Raw genomic sequence first — 16787 nt, forward strand, 5'->3', positions numbered from 1 at the left:
TTATAGTTTGCTCTGTTTTTTTTGTTAATTCTATCTAAAGTGTCAAGTAAGTATCTATTTGTTTTCTCATGATTTGGTTGGGTCTAATTGTTATTTAACTCCCTCGCTAACTCGCTCTTTCTTTGCTGTGAAAGATGCGAGAGTTTGTGTTATCGAACTGAATAGACGACTGAAGTTGCAAAAATACAGAATGAGTCGAGGAGTCGATTCCTAGCGGAAATGTGTATCGACACCGGGAGTTGACATTGTGGAGTCGACTCCTCACCACTACTAAAATTGGCTGGCTAACTAACTAACACACCGTGCAGATAAATTATTCGAATTCATTGTTTTACACAATATCTTTTCACAGTACTGGCAAACCATGTTTGACTAACTTCCTCACCAACATTAAGGACTTTTTATACCATCAGATTAATGTCCATTCAAACGGTTTTATATTAGCTTCACTATACAGCTCAGGGATTGGCTACTTTCATGGTTTTCCCCTCACTGGGCGGGACTACACTACTTAAACAGGTTGGTCACAGGATGTGGATCGTAACGCGTGGGTTAGTTTTTGGTTTGCTGGGCAGCAGTGGAGTCGGTAGAGCAATGGTAAGAATGTTTTGTGTGCTAAACTTTTATGCTAGGTTGGTTTGTGACATTACACGTGTAATGAGTGTTTGAGATGTTAACTAAAGGTAGGTCAAATACTGGACTGCTATTACACAATGTCGGGAGGTACAACGGTTAACTCTGTCCGATGTGGAACATTTGCCAGCCAGTTTGGAGAAATTACCTAGCTTGCCCGTCAGCTGCTTGTTATTGGTCATCCCAGCAAACGACTGCTGTTTGTCTGTTTAAAACGTTAGTTTTAAAAACTGTTGGTCTAAATGCTGTGGTTTATCTAGTTAAGGTACTGTAGCCGACGAATCAACTACTACAGGTGTCTGGCTAGCTAAACCCCATTTTTATACATTTTAGCAGAATGGCGGTATAATAATCACGAGCCTAAAATGAGCGTGCAGACCAAGTAATTCGCAATGAGGAGTTTACATGGTTGTGATCATGCAAACGTACAACTTTAACATAGGAAGTGACGGCTCGTGATCGCGCTGTCAAGTTTGAGTCCAGAAAATAAGAAATTCATTGCCATCAGGATTTGAGGATGTGGGGGGAGAAGTCTCGCGCTCCCTGAGAGTCATACCAAATAAACGTTGCGGTTATTGGTAGTGTTATTTTAGTTTACTTGTGGTACCTAATCCATGTGACTATTTATCAGCTCACCATTGGAGAAACAATCCATTTGTATACCGCGTTCACGTTCTAGTCGAAATATGGACTTTTCCGGCTTGCTTACTAGTTATACACGTGCCGTGTTCAACCAGTTAGCAAGTCGGAAATTTTCGGTGTTCCGACTAACACCTGAGTGTAGCATTATGAAGACATGACAGCCAGTCTTGGCAAACTGCCCGATCACGTGAGGCAGCCTAGTCTCATAGACTGACTGTAACATGGTCAATTTAAATGAGGGACACTCCAATTAGTATATGAGGTTAATGTAACCATACCTATTAAGCCCATGTCCATCTATAGATTAAAACAAATAATAATCTGCTTTGTAATATTTAAACCAATTCTTCTGACGGTTTATTCTAAGCCAATCAGATTTAAAGTTATGTCCAAGTTCCCACTAGTGGGAAATTTCAAAGCTGAAAAACCTGAGGCAACCTTCAAACTAATTTTCCCTAGTTGAGTAACTTTTCTAGCAAGTGATCATACTTTATCTAAATTTAGAGTAATGTGCTGATATATTTAATAGACATTAATGACTATTTCATGCTTTGAGGTTTTTTCATGCTAGTATGAAGTTAAAGGAATGTGCAATTGGCATGGACTGCAGGAATGGCCACTAGAGCTGTTGCCAGAGAATTGAATGTTCATTTCTCCACCATATGTCATTTTAGAGAATTTGGCAGTGCGTCCAACTGGCCTCACAACCTTAGACCACGTGTATGGTGAGTGGTTTGCTGACGTGAACAGAGTGCCCCGTGGTGCTGAGGTAATGTTATGAGCAGGCATAAGCTACAGACAACAAACACTGACAATTTGATTGCATAGAGAAACTGTGACTAGATCCTGAGGCCCATTGTAATGCCACTCCTCTTCCATCGCATCATGTTTCAGCATGATAATGCACAACCCTTATGTCGGAACAATCTTTACATAAATCCTGGAGGCTGAAAATGTCCCAGTTATTCCATGGTCTGCATTCTCACTAGACATGTTGCCTATTTAATTGTTTTTATTTTTTAAATCACCTTTATTTAACCAGGTAGGCTAGTTGAGAACAAGTTCTCATTTACAACTGCGACCTGGCCAAGATAAAGCATAGCAGTGTGAACAGACAAGAGTTACACATGGAGTAAAAGATTAACAAGTCAATAACACAGTAGAAAAGTCTATATACATTGTGTGCAAAAGGCATGAGGTAGGCAAATAATTACAATTTTGCAGATTAACACAAGTGATAAATGATCAGGTCAAGTACAGGTAGAGATACTGGTGTGCAAAAGAGCAGAAAAATAAATATAAACAGTATGGGGATGAGGTAGGTCAATTGGGTGGGCTATTTACCGATGGACTATGTACAGCTGCAGTGATCGGTTAGCTGCTCAGATAGCAGATGTTTGAAGTTGGTGAGGGAGATAAGTCTCCAACTTCAGTGATTTTTGCAATTCGTTCCAGTTACAGGCAGCAGAGAACTGGAACGAAAGGCGGCCAAATGAGGTTTTGGCTTTAGGGATGATCAGTGAGATACACCTGCTGGAGCGTGTGCTACGGGTGGGTGTTGCCATCGTGACCAGTGAACTGAGAAGGCGGCGCTTTACCTAGCATGGACTTGTAGATGACCTGGAGCCAGTGGGTCTGGTCACAAATATGTAGCGAGGGCCAGCTGACTAGAGCATACAGGTCGCAGTGGTGGGTGGTATAAGGTGCTTTAGAAACAAAACGGATGGCACTGTGATAAACTGCATCCAGTTTGCTGAGTAGAGTATTGGAAGCTATTTTGTAGATGAGATCGTCGAGGATCGGTAGGATAGTCAGTTTTACTAGGGTAAGTTTGGCGGCGTGAGTGAAGGAGGCTTTGTTGCAGAATAGAAAGCTGACTCTAGATTTGATTTTAGATTGGAGATGTTTGATATGAGTCTGGAAGGAGAGTTTACAGTCTAGCCAGACACCTAGGTACTTATAGATGTCCACATATTCTAGGTCGGAACCATCCAGGGTGGTGATGCTAGTCGGGCGTGCAGGCAGCGACCGGTTGAAAAGCATGCATTTGGTTTTACTAGCGTTTTAAGAGCAGTTGGAGGCCACGGAAGGAGTGTTGTATGGCATTGAAGCTTGTTTGGAGGTTAGATAGCACAGTGTCCAAGGAAGGGCCGGAAGTATACAGAATGGTGTCTGCATAGAGGTGGATCGGCGACTCTCCCGCAGCAAGAGCAACATCATTGAGCATGTTTGAGATGGTCTGGTTTGGCATGTATGACAGTGTGTTCCAGTTCCTGGCAATATCCAGAAACTTCGCACAGCCATGAAAGTGGGACAACATTCCACAGGCCACAATCAACAGCCTGATCAACTCGATGCAAAGTAGATATAGTGCTGATATAGGCAATGGCAGTCACACCAAATACTATGTGGCATTATATGCATCTGTATTCCCAGTCATGTGAAATCCATATATTTAGGGCCTAATGAATGCATATCAGTTGACTGATTTCCTTATGAACTGTAACTCGCTAATCTTTTGAAAGTTCAGTATACATTTGTGGGCTTAACCTGTGGTACAAATGGGATGCTAGCCCCACCTCAACAGCCAGTGAAATTGCAGGGCGCCAAATTCAAAACATAAATCCATAATTAAAATTCCTCAAACATACAAGTATGTCACCATTTCTAAAGAAACTTCTTGTAAATACAGCCACAGTGTCCTATTTCAAATGGGCTTTACGGCAAAAGCACACCAAACGATTGTTAGGTCAGCACCTATTCACAGAAAACCATACAGCCATTTTCCAGCCAAGGAGAGGGCTCACAAGTCAGAAATAGCCATTTAAATGAATTACATTTACATTTAAGTCATTTAGCAGACGCTCTTATCCAGAGCGACTTACAAATTGGTGCGTTCACCTTAAGACATCCAGTGGAACAGCCACTTTACAATAGTGCATCTAAATCATATAAATAAATAAATGAATCACTAACCTTTGATCATCAGATGGCACTCACAGGACTTCATGTTACACAATAAATGTCTTTGTTCAATAAAGTTAATCTTTATGTCCAAAACCTCATTTGAAATTGATGTTCAGAAATGCATGGTCTCAAACAAATATCTGGTGAAAGAGCAGAGAGCCACATCAAATAACAGATACTCATCAACATTGATGAAAGATGCAAGTGTTAAACATACGAATACAAACTTATCCTTAATCTTGGAACTCCCTCTCCCGGATCCGGGAGAATTGTCACTAATTAGCATAACGCAACGGACAAAAATATTACTAGAAAATATTAATATTCATGAAATCACAAGTGAAATATATTGAAACACAGCTTAGCCTTTTGTTAATCACCCTGTCATCTCAGATTTTGATATTAACTTTACAGCCAAAGCAAGACAAGCATTTGTGTAAGTTTATCGATAGCATAGCATTATGCCTAGCTAGCTACAGGCAGCGTGGTCACAAATCAGAAAAGCAGTCAAATTAAATCGTTTACCTTTGAGCTTCGGATGTTTTCACTCACGAGACTCCCAGTTAGTCAGCAACTGTTCATTTTGTCCCATGAGGATTATTTTTATAGCCGAAATACCTACGTTTGTGCTTCACGTTTGGTTTGAGAAATCCACCGGAAACTGAGGTCACGACAACGCCGAAAAATATACCAAATTAGAACCATAATATCGACAAACATGGCAAATGTTTTTTTATAATCAATCCTCAAGGTGTTTTTCAAATATCTATTTGTTAAAATATCAACCGGGACAGGTGGCTTCTTAGTAGGAAAGAGGAACAATGGCTGCATTTGTCATTGCGCACAACACTCAGAGCCTCCAGCTGACCACTGACGTAATGTTGTCGTTCAGGCTCATTTTTCAAAATAAAAGCCCGAAACTATGTATTGTGACACAAGACACATTAGGGAAGCCATAGTAAGAGGAATCTGTCCCTTCCTGGTTGGATTTTTCTCAGGCTTTCGCCTGCAATATCAGTTCTGTTATACTCACAGACAATGTTTTTACAGTTTTGGAAACTTTCTATCCTAAGCTGTCAATTATATGCATATTCTAGCATCTTGTCGTGACAAAATAACCCGTTTACTTTGGGAACGTTATTTTTCAAAAAATGAAAATGGTGCCCCCTAGTTTCAAGAGGTTAATGCAACCGCTGTCAGATTTCCAAAAAGGCTTTATGGCAAAAGCACACTTTGCGATTGTGTTAGGTCAGTGCCTAGACACAGAAACCCGTACAGCCATTTTCCAACCAAGGATAGTGTTGCAAAAGTCTAATATAATCACTTACCTTTGATCTTCATCTGGTGGCACTCCCGGGTGTCCATGTTAGACAACAAAAGTTTGTTTGATAAAGTTCATCTTTATGTCCAAATACCTCTTTGTTGGTGCGTTTTAGTTCAGAAATCCAAAGGCGCAATGCGTGCTCTCCACCAAGACAACGTAGAAACGTGTCAAACGATGTTTAAAATCAATCCTCCGGTTTGTCATAAATAATCAATAGTATTTCAACCGGACAAAAGTTTCGTCAATGGAAAAGGTAAACAAGAAATGCTCGCTCCCGATCATGTGCTTGGTTCATGTCTGGAAATTTCCACTGTCCCCTCATTGAAAGCGGTGTATCTCCCTAATTTTTCAGAGTAAAAGCCTGAAACAATGCCTAAAGACCGGTCACATATTGAGGAAGCCATTGAGATCGTGAACTGGGTCATTGTATGTTGGATGTTGGATAGGCTTTCAATGGAAAAACAGCCTCAAAATAATAATACTTCCTGGTTGGATTTCTCTGGTTTTTGCCTGCCACAAGTTCTGTTATACTCAGACATTATTTTAACAGTTTTGTAAACTTTAGTTTTCTATCCAAATCTACTAATTGTAAGCATATCCTAGCTTATGGGCCCGAGTAGCAGGCAGTTTCATTTAGGCATGCTTTTCATCCAAAATTCAGAATGCTCCCCCCTCCCCTTGTAAAGTTAATAGGTACACTTACCCTACATAAGACCGGTTACTTTAGGTTAAAAGGAAAAGGTAACGCAAACATCTAGCAACCCAACGGTTGTGTGGCCGTGATGAGATTCTTACACAGCTTTATTTTAGCTAATCGGCAACTACTTTGCATGTTACCTAACCTTAATGCTTTAACCTACTTAACTTTAGCCAGCTAGCTAATGTTAGTGTTGGCAACACAATTTTGAATTTGTAACATATAATACATTTTTTCCAAATTCAGAAACCAATTGTACAAATTGCAATTCAACACATCACAATTTGTTGGATTTGCAGTCAGAATAATACACTGAGATCAGGTTGTGTGAAGATTGCAGTAGCATGACACGTACTAGATTAGTGTTTCCACGAATAGGCATCTCATCAAAGATTGCGCTGAAGTTGCCCTTTCCCTTACTGATCACCTCAAAACTGACCTTAGACCTTAGATCAGTGTCATTCTTCACACAGGCTATTCTTATAGGCCTAGCTGCCATGTTAAGGTCATGAGGAACCCTGCCCTCTTACAATTTTTATTTTATTTTTTACAATCTGCATATTATCCCTCCTGTGGCTAATGATAGAACAGTGGCGTCTGTCTGCCTCTGAATAGCTCCGATCTAAGTCAGTTAATTTACTAGGGAGTTATTCTGTACAACACTTCTCCAGCTACACACAGCTTTTTGATAAGGTAAAAGTGACACTGGTGGTATTAGATTTGGGGTCAAATACCTTCAGCGTAACATCCAGTGTGTGCATGACCATATTACTATTTTTCACAACTCTAATGTTGTCTTAAATTATCTTTCTGAAGCTGTAGGGTTTCTCATGAAGCCTGTTGCAGTGACTTATTTGCTTATGACTTGTGGTCCAAACGCATTGGGTGGATTTCAAGCCCATTGTAGTCACGCCTGTACAACAGCTGATTTTTTTTTTTGTGTTTTTTTTGTGCTATGTCCTAATAGTTGCTGGTTGACAATCCAGTTTACACAGGATCTTCTAATCAGCCAGTTGTGTGGGTGGTGTTTTGATAGCGAGTATGCTTTACGTAGGCCCTTATCAGTATTGAGAAATGATTGAGTCATTTTCAGGGCCATCAGGATTTATGAAGATGGAACAAGTCTGTCACTCCCTGAAGTCATACTAAACGTTGCAGAAGAGTTGCTGTTGTGGTTATGGAAGTGTTAGTTTGGCTTACTTGTGGTACCTGATCCTTATGCATACTGATCTGCCCAATCATTAAGGCCACGTGCCTCAAATTCCATTTTATACCACATGGTGACAATTCCAGTCGGTAACTGAGTTAATAGACCAACTTCTAAACCTCTTTTCCAATAATGGCTTGTTTTTGCCCTCCCTAAATACTTGCTTTTTAGCAAAATGCCATTAAAATTGACATTGAACTATTGCAGTTAGGTACTTAATCCAGAAATGATTTTATATTGATAGAATGGCTGCTTTGGACTTATTTTTAACTGGTCATTCCATTGTCCTTGTCATGTTCCCTGTGGTTGCACAACATAACCCCTTAGTCTACAGTACAGCAACTGACCCAAACATCCATCTTTCTCAGTGTGCGCAAGTGGGTGACTGGAAGACAGCCAAATCTATCTATGAGTTTGGCGCCAAGGACATAGATGGTGAAGATGTGTCCCTAGAGAAATATAGGTGAGTGAGCAGGCCCAGAAAGGTAGGAACTCACCCCATGTATGGGTACTACCTGTCTAACGTTACCCCCCACGGTGTTCTCTCTCTCCTCTGCCCAGGGGGTTTGTCTGCATCATCACCAACGTTGCCTCTAAATGAGGTAAGACCAGGGTAAACTACACTCAGCTAGCGGGAATGCACGCCTCCTACGCTGACAAAGGTTTACGCATCCTGGGCTTCCCCTGCAACCAGTTTGGAGGGCAGGTATGGTGCCGGTTCCAACCACTACTGTAGCATAGCCTTTTCATTCATCCACAGTGGTGTCGCGTCATGGGGGCAGTTTTACAACCAATTTGGCCACCGGACTCTGGCTTTGAATTGGAATTTCCATTCTCCAAATCCTAATTATATGGTTTGCTTGCTTCTCCTTTCCCATTCTCTAGGAGCCAGGTACAGAGGTGGAAATCAAGGAGTTTGTCAAACAATTTGACGTTCAGTTTGACATGTTCAGCAAGATTGATGTGAACGGAGACAGCGCTCACCCTCTCTTTAAGTGGCTGAAGGAACAGCCCAAGGGAAAGGGTACTCTGGGAAAGTGAGTTTTGACCCCCTGATGGGTCTATGCTCCATATCCTACCTATTTGGATTTGACCTGTTAGATTATTTTGACTTCAGTTGCCCAGAACATTGTAATGCTTTAACTCTATGGTTGTAACAGCAGTTTCTCTCTCTGCAGTAACATCAAATGGAATTTCACAAAGGTGACTTTTTCTCACTGACATGATTAACACAATTGAATTAAGTTGCTTGCTAAACATTTTGCTATGATCTATTGTACTGTATGTCATGCTGTGCATTTCCCCCTCAGTTCCTGATCAACAGAGAAGGGCAGGTGGTGAAGAGATACGGGCCAATGGATGATCCCATTGTAAGTGGCCAGCAGTCGTGCATCAGTCTAATCTCATGTTGACTATTTGTAGGGAAAGGATACCCTGTAGTGGCCAGTTAGATGGTTTATGAAGCACATTTGGCTACCAAAGTTGTGCCAACTGGCATGAAGGTTAATCAAAGATACACTGCTCAAAAAAATTAAGGGAACACTAAAATAACATCCTAGAAATATTCTTATTAAATACTTTTCTTTTCATAGTTTAATGTGCTGACAACAAAATCGCACAAATTATCAATGGAAATTAAATTAATCAACCCATGGAGGTCTGGATTTAGAGTCACACTCAAAATTAAAGTGGAAAACCACACAACAGGCTGATCCAACTTTGCTGTAATTGTTACAGGAATTAAATTCCTCTGTTTTAATACCCAATTAAAATTAAACACTCTGTCAATTCATAAGAGTTTGTAAGACTCTTATTTGTATAAGATGGACAGAGACCAGTCTTTGAAATCAACCAGCTGCATTTATTCTCGTGAGTACTGAGCATGATACATTTTATCGCAGGTTATAAACTGAAAATGACATCAGCGTTTTCTAAACTGTTCAGTCTCTTCTTGACACTGGTACAAAGGCTGTATAGTCCTCAAGCCTTCCCACATCGTCTAGAGCCAAGGTCCGCCTGTGTAGATAAGCATTCTAGCCAGTCTGGCGATATAGTTCATTAATTTCTACCAAGCAACAGACAGTCATTGTTCTAATTCTTGATTATATTTACACACATTATATTCAGTACCAGGATTAAAAAGAATTCATACATATACAGTAACATAATAGTATTCTTATTAGTCAGTCCTGATTGAAATGAGTTATTGATAAAAATACCCTTAGCGGTAATGTCCTTAAAACAAGTCAAAATGAGGCTCAGTAGTGTGTGTGGCCTCCATGTGCCTGTATGACCTCCCTACAACGCCTAGGCATGCTCTCGATGAGGTGGTGGATGGTCTCCTGAGGGATCTACTCCCAGACCTTGACTAAAGCATCTGTGAACTCCTGGACAGTCTGGTGCAACGTGGCGTTGGAGTGAGGCATGATGTCCCAGATGTGCTCAATTGGATTCAGGTCTGGGGAACTGGCGGGCCAGTCCATAGCATCAATGCCTTCTTACAGGAACTGCTGACACACTCCCGCCACATGAGGTCTAGCATTGTCTTGCATTAGGAGGAACCCAGGGCCAACCGCACCAGCATATGGTCTCACAAGGGGTCTGAGGATCTCATCTCGGTACCTAATGGCAGTCAGGCTACCTCTGGCGAGCACATTAAGGGCTGTGCGGCCCCCCAAAGAAATGCCACCCCACACCATGACTGACCCACCACCAAACCGGTCATGCTGGAGGATGTTGCAGGCAGCAGAACGTTCTCCACGGCGTCTCCAGTCTCTGTCACGTCTGTCACATGTGCTCAGTGTGAACCTGCTTTCATCTGTGAAGAGCACAGGGAGCCAGTGGTGAATTTGCCAATCTTGGTGTTCTCTGGCAAATGCCAAACGTCCTGCACTGTGTTGGGCTGTAAGCACAACCCCCACCTGTGGACGTCGGGCCCTCATACCACCCTCATGGAGTCTGTTTCTGACCGTTTGAGCAGACACATGCACATTTGTGGCCTGCTGGAGGTCATTTTGCAGGGCTCTGGCAGTGCTCCTCCTTGCACAAAGGCGGAGGTAGTGGTCCTGCTGCTGTGTTGTTGCCCTCCTACGGCCTCCTCCACATCTCCTGATGTACTGGCCTGTCTCCTGGTAGCGCCTCCATGCTCTGGACACTACGCTGACAGACACAGCAAACCTTCTTGCCACAGCTCGCATTGATGTTCCATCCTGGATGAGCTGTACTACCTGAGCCACTTGTGTGGGTTGTAGACTCCGTCTCATGCTACCACAAGAGTGAAAGCACCACCAGCAATCAAGTGACCACAACATCAGCCAGGTAGCATAGGAACTGAGAAGGGGTCTGTGGTCACCACCTACCTGCAGAACCACTCCTTTATTGGGGGTGTCTTGCTAATTGCCTATAATTTCCACCTGTTGTCTATTCCATTTGCACAACAGCATGTGAAATGTATTGTCAATCAGTGTTGCTTCCTAAGTGGACAGTTTTGATTTCACAGAAGTGTGATTGACTTGGAGTTAAATTGTGTTTAAGTGTTCCATTTATTTTTTGAGCAGTGTATTATTGAAAGGCTAAAGGGCTGTCCCTGATTTTGCTTAACCTCAGTATAACGCTGTAATAGGAACCTTGCGCTGACTCATCTCTCTCACAGGTAATCGAGAAGGACCTTCCTAAATACCTGTGATGTCTCTGTGATTTCTGAGCCCTTGTCCATCCTGCTGGCTGATTTCTCCTTTGGGATTGTGGGTATAAGTGGCTGTGTCCTGGACCAGTGACGGCCTGTCTGTAAACCCGGCCTGCGGAGAGGACAGGCCTGATGAAACCTAGCGTGCAAAACCCCCAGGAACCACCCACCCATACCCAGTTAGAACACAGAGGACTCGATAGCTACAGCAGTTTGTGTATATTTAAAACACTGCACTCCCAAGCACAATACCCCAACAAATGAGACCTATTGCATCCCCATAGTACTGATATGAATGTCCAACTGTCCCTGCTTCCTATAAATTGTGAACTTTGTCTGTACCAGTGTTAGTAAAAAAATAAATATTTGAAGCTATTTATATGGAGAATAAACTGGCAAAGCTACTGAAACTGTTCATGGTCTGTAATTGATGAACTACATTCAACACAGACATTGTACAACACAAGTTAGATGACTTGCATGAAATATCTATTTTATGACTTTTTTTACTGGAAGATATTTTATTCTGTAGGTTATATAGCCTTGTCCTTAATTTTGGGATGGAAATTATTTGTGTTGCCAGTCTACCCAGCTGGACGTCATTTAGTGGGTGAACATGCCCAATGAAATTATGATTTGATTTTGCACAGACTGGGTTTTTGTCACTCATTAGCTGAAATAATAGGTCTCTGAAATGTTCCATACTCGCAAAGTGTATTTAGTGAGTATTGTACACCTCCCTGTTAATGAGCATTACTCCTTTGCCAAAATAAGCCATCCACTTGAGAGGTGTGGCAAATCAAGAAGCTGATTAAACAGCATTCACACAGGTGCACCTTGTGCTGAGGACAAAGGCCACTAAAATGTGAAGTTTTGTCACAATGTCATGTTTTGAGAGCGTAATTGGCTTGCTATTTGCAAGAATGTCCTCCAGAGCTGTTGCTAGAGAATCCAATATTAATTTTTCTACCAATAGCTGCCTCATGTCATTTTAGAGAATTTGTCAGTATGTCCAAATGGCATCACAATCACAGACCACGCGTTACCACGCCAGCCCAGGACCTCCACATCAGTCTTCACCTGCTTGATTGTCTGAGACCAGCCCCCTGGACATCTGGTGAAATTGTGGGTTTGCACAAATCAATCTCCAGAAACTCAAACTGCCTCAGGGAAGATTGTTTGTGTGCTCGTTGTCCTCGGCAGGGGTCCTGATTGCAGTTCTTCGTAACTGACTTCATTGTGCAAATGCTCACTTTCACTGGCATGCTGGAGAAGTATGCTCTTCACAGATGAATCCTGGTTTCAGCTGTACCGGGCAGTAGGGTTTTGGTATGGGCAGGCATAAGCAACGAACACATGCATTTATTGATGGAAATTTGAATGCATAGACAGGTGATGAGATCCTGAGGCCCAATGTTGCATTCATTTTCTGCCATTACATGTTTCAGCATGATAATGCACAGCCCCATGTCGCCAGGATCTGTACACAATTCCTGGAAGCTGAAAAGATCCCAGTTCTTCCATGGCCTGCATACTCACCTGACATGTCACCCATTGAGCATGTTCAAGATGCTTTGGATCGATGTGTATGACAGTGTTCCAGTTCCCGCTAATATACAGAGACTTCGCACAGCCATGAAAGATTGGGACAACAGCCTGATCAAATCAAAGTTGAATTGTCATGTGCGCCCAATACAACAGGTGAACCTTACAGTGAAATGCTTACTTACAGGCTCTAACCAACAGTGCAAAAAATGTATTAGGTGGACAATAGGTAAGTAAAGAAATAAAAACAGTAAAAAGACTGAAAAATAGCAGGCACCGGTTAGTCTGGATGGTTGAGGTAGAATGTATAGTTCAAGTGACTATTCATATGATAAACAGTAGTTTATCATAGTAGCAACAGTGTAACGGGGGAGGGCACACATTGTAAATAGTCCAGGTAGCCATTTGATTATCTGTTCAGGAGTCTTAAGGAGTAAAAACTGTTGAGAAACCTTTTTTCCTAGACTTGGCACTCTGGTACTGCTTGTCATGCGGTAGTAGAGAGAACAGTCTATGGCTGGGGTCTTTGACAATTTTTAGAGCCTTCCTCTGACACCGCCTGGTGAAGAGGTCATGGATGGCAGGCGGTTTACTGGGGCTGTGCTCTATGCCTACCTGGTTAAATAAAGGTCAAATAAAAAAATATGCGAAGGAGATGTTGCGCTGCAGGAGGCATATGGTCACACCAGATACTGACTGGTCCCTACTTTTTTAAGGTACAGGATCGGTGACCAACACATATCTGTATTCCCAGTCATGTGATATTTATAGATTAGAGCCTGCATGTTGCGTTTATTGTTCAGTGTATGAGCATGTCAACTGCAAGAGGATGCTCCGATGACATGTATGATAGACCATCTTCCTTGAATGACGCAGACACAGCTGTGAGAATGCAACCGAGTGGGTTTATAATGCTCGAGAGGAACAGTATGATATAGCCATTATGCGACAAGACAACCCCCATAGTGTGTGCATCATGCTCGTACAATTGCCGCGATGAAGATACGACTAATGTTGAAAAGGCGATGAGGCCAACTATGTAGCCTATTCAACGTGATGTCAGAGTCCTATACATTCGGCATTCGCCATAGCGTCAACGAAGGGCATATAACGCGCCGTTTATCTGGGAATTGTAAATGGATGAGATTGCGACATCCGGGGAGGCCGGGGGAAGCATGCCCACATCTGGGGCGGAGAGATCGGACCAGATAGATACGGTCGGCTTCTTGCTCAAGCTTTCTTCTGCAGACATGGGTTCGTATGCCTGTGGTTAATTATGAGACGAATTGACTCACAACATTTGCATTATTTAGAGCTCGTTCAGATGAGCTCAGGCGTCAGTAGAGCGCTGGCACTGTTCGATGGTGCGTAAAAGCGTTCATGCGGGTTTTGGTCCAGCTGTCAAATATGGTTTGTCTCAGTAGCCTAAATGATCTGTCAGTTTCCACACCTGATAAATGATTAACATTAATAGGCCTATAGCTAACCAAGATAGTCACTCTGCTATATAAAATGGGGTAGTTGCATTCTAGTCTATTAAGGGATAATATCTATTACATCAATCTCAGAACCCAGAACCAAATTGGGTAGTTGTATTCTAGTCTGTTAAGGGATAATATCTATTACATCAATCTCAGAACCCAGAACCAAATCGGGTAGTTGTATTCTAGTCTGTTAAGGGATAATATCTATTACATCAATCTCAGAACCCAGAACCAAATCTCTCACTTGCACAGGCCAGCTACTCGATTTGGTGTCTGTAACGAGAGACCATTTCATATATGTATATATAACAGCAGTGTAATGTAACCAATCTTTATTTAAAGATGATGAGTCAGAGAGGAACTGGATGCAGTATTTGTGTATTAGACGTCATGTTAACTGAACCATCAAGCTGTACTCCATCTTTTGTGCTTCCTCTCATTAAAGCTGCACAAGCAGTGTTAAACACACACACACACACACACACAGAAATACAGTGTACAAAACATTAGTAACACTTGCTTTTTCCATGACATGGTAGACTGTCCAGGTGAAAGCCATGATCACTTATTGATGTCACTTGTTAAATCCACTTCAATCATCAGAGGAGGATGAAGGGGAGGAGACAGGCTCCAGTGCTTGAATACATTAACAATGAAAAGTTGAATGCCATGGCAGATTCCATATTGCACATGGAGTAAAGGGACATTTAATGGTCAACAGCAGTATTTGTATTCATAGTTCACACATACAGGTAACTGCCAAAATAATGGAAACACCAACATAAAGTGCCTTAATAGAGTGTTGGGCCACCATGGACAAGAACAGCTTCAATGCACCGTGGCATAGATTCTACAAGTGTCTGTAACTCTACTGGAGGGATGCGACACCATTCTCCCATGATAAATTCCTTAGTTTGGTGGTGGAACATCCCGTCTCAGGCGCCGCTCCAGAATCTCCCATAAGTGTTCAGTTGGGTTGAGATCTGATGACTGAGACGGCCACGACGTCTATGGTTTACATTGTTTTCATGCTCATCAAACCGTTCAGTGACCACCCATGCCCTGTGAATGGGGGCATTGTCATCCTATGGAGGCATAGCCATGGGAACCAAAATAATGGCCTGCCCAGCATTTTTATACATGACCCTAAGCATGATGGGATGGTAATTGCTTAATTAACTACTTTCAATATACTTTCAACTCAAGTGTTTCCAATATTTTGGCAGTTACCTCTACTCTTGACATTGCAGTCAATTCACCATTGCATTTTCACAGTTTTCCATCTGTAGAGAAGCAGCATTTCCCCGCCACACACACAAACACACACACAAAGAAACAGCCCTGGTAATCAGTTTACTGTCACGCTGGTATAAGGGATCGGGAGACAGGCACAGGAATGCGTAACAGGGGTTTTTAATTTACCGAAATTACAGCGTGCCGTGTAAAGGCACGGGACGAAGACCAAACACTATCACAAAACACAGCGTTGACACCCAAACAAAAGAGCGAGGAGTAACTCGAATAAATAACACAATCGCACAATCATTATCACACGGGACGAGACCCGTAATCGTCTGCACAATATACGTGGCATGAAAGCCAAAACAACAGCACAGGCACTTTCACGAACATTGTAACAATAATCGACAGGACAATGATAAACCAAGTACACAATTACTAATCACTGGGAATTGTTTTATTTATTTGTTATCTTTATTTAACTAGGCAAGTCAGTTAAGAACAATTTCTTATTTTCAATGACATCCTAGGAAGTGGGTTAACTGCCAGGTTCAGTGGCAGAACGACAGATGTTTATCTTGTCAGCTCAGTGATTCGATCTTGCAACCTTTCGGTCACTGGTCCAACGCTCTAACCACTAGGCTACCTGTCACCCCCTGGAATAGGGGCCAGGTGTGCGTAATGAAAGTTCCGGGATTGTGCCGTGACATTTACCAGCAGCACTTAGACTAGTGATAGTGCTAGAGACTGGCATCTGGTCCACTCCGCATCCAGCAGACCTTTAGCCACTCTCTCTTTTTACTCCCTCACTCTCTCTGTCCTCTCTTTCCCCCCTCTCTCTCCTCTTTTCCCCTCTCTCACTTTCTCTCATGTATTCTTTACACTCTCTTCTCATCTGTTTCTCTCTTCCCTTTTCTCCATTCTCTATTAACCCTAAAGAGTGGATTGGATTATAAAACATCATGTATGATTATTACATAAGACAAGAGCAGGACAGACACACAGTAACAGTGACCACTGAGCCATGGGGACTGAGATGATACGATACGATACATTGATATGTCTGTTCATGTGAATATAACCCCATAGTTACTCACTCAGGGCATATTTGTGAGGCACTATGTTTCAGAATGCAGATCCAGTGTGAGGCTATTTGAAATAGCGCATTATACCTTTTATACATACTGTAGCTGACATTCTGACTTCCACCAGCACAAAACTACTCAAGGCTGAAGGTGTCTGATTTAGACTTGAATGAGCTTGAACGGTGGAGAATGTGGATGTGTTCAGTGTGTGTGTTTACATGCTTGTGTGGGGGTGTATGTATAACCGCTCTATCCCCTAGACGGCAGTGTTGTGCTATT

The 16787-nt window shown here is 42.2% G+C and overlaps 1 pseudogene; it reads left to right on the forward strand.

Moving 5' to 3' along the window:
- Positions 1-487: 487 nt before the first annotated feature.
- On the forward strand, positions 488-11565 carry LOC115114709 (phospholipid hydroperoxide glutathione peroxidase-like; annotated as a pseudogene).
- The last annotated feature ends 5222 nt before the right edge of the window (positions 11566-16787 follow it).

The sequence above is a fragment of the Oncorhynchus nerka genome, linkage group LG9b (assembly GCF_034236695.1).
Source record: "Oncorhynchus nerka isolate Pitt River linkage group LG9b, Oner_Uvic_2.0, whole genome shotgun sequence".
Classification (NCBI taxonomy): domain Eukaryota; kingdom Metazoa; phylum Chordata; class Actinopteri; order Salmoniformes; family Salmonidae; genus Oncorhynchus; species Oncorhynchus nerka.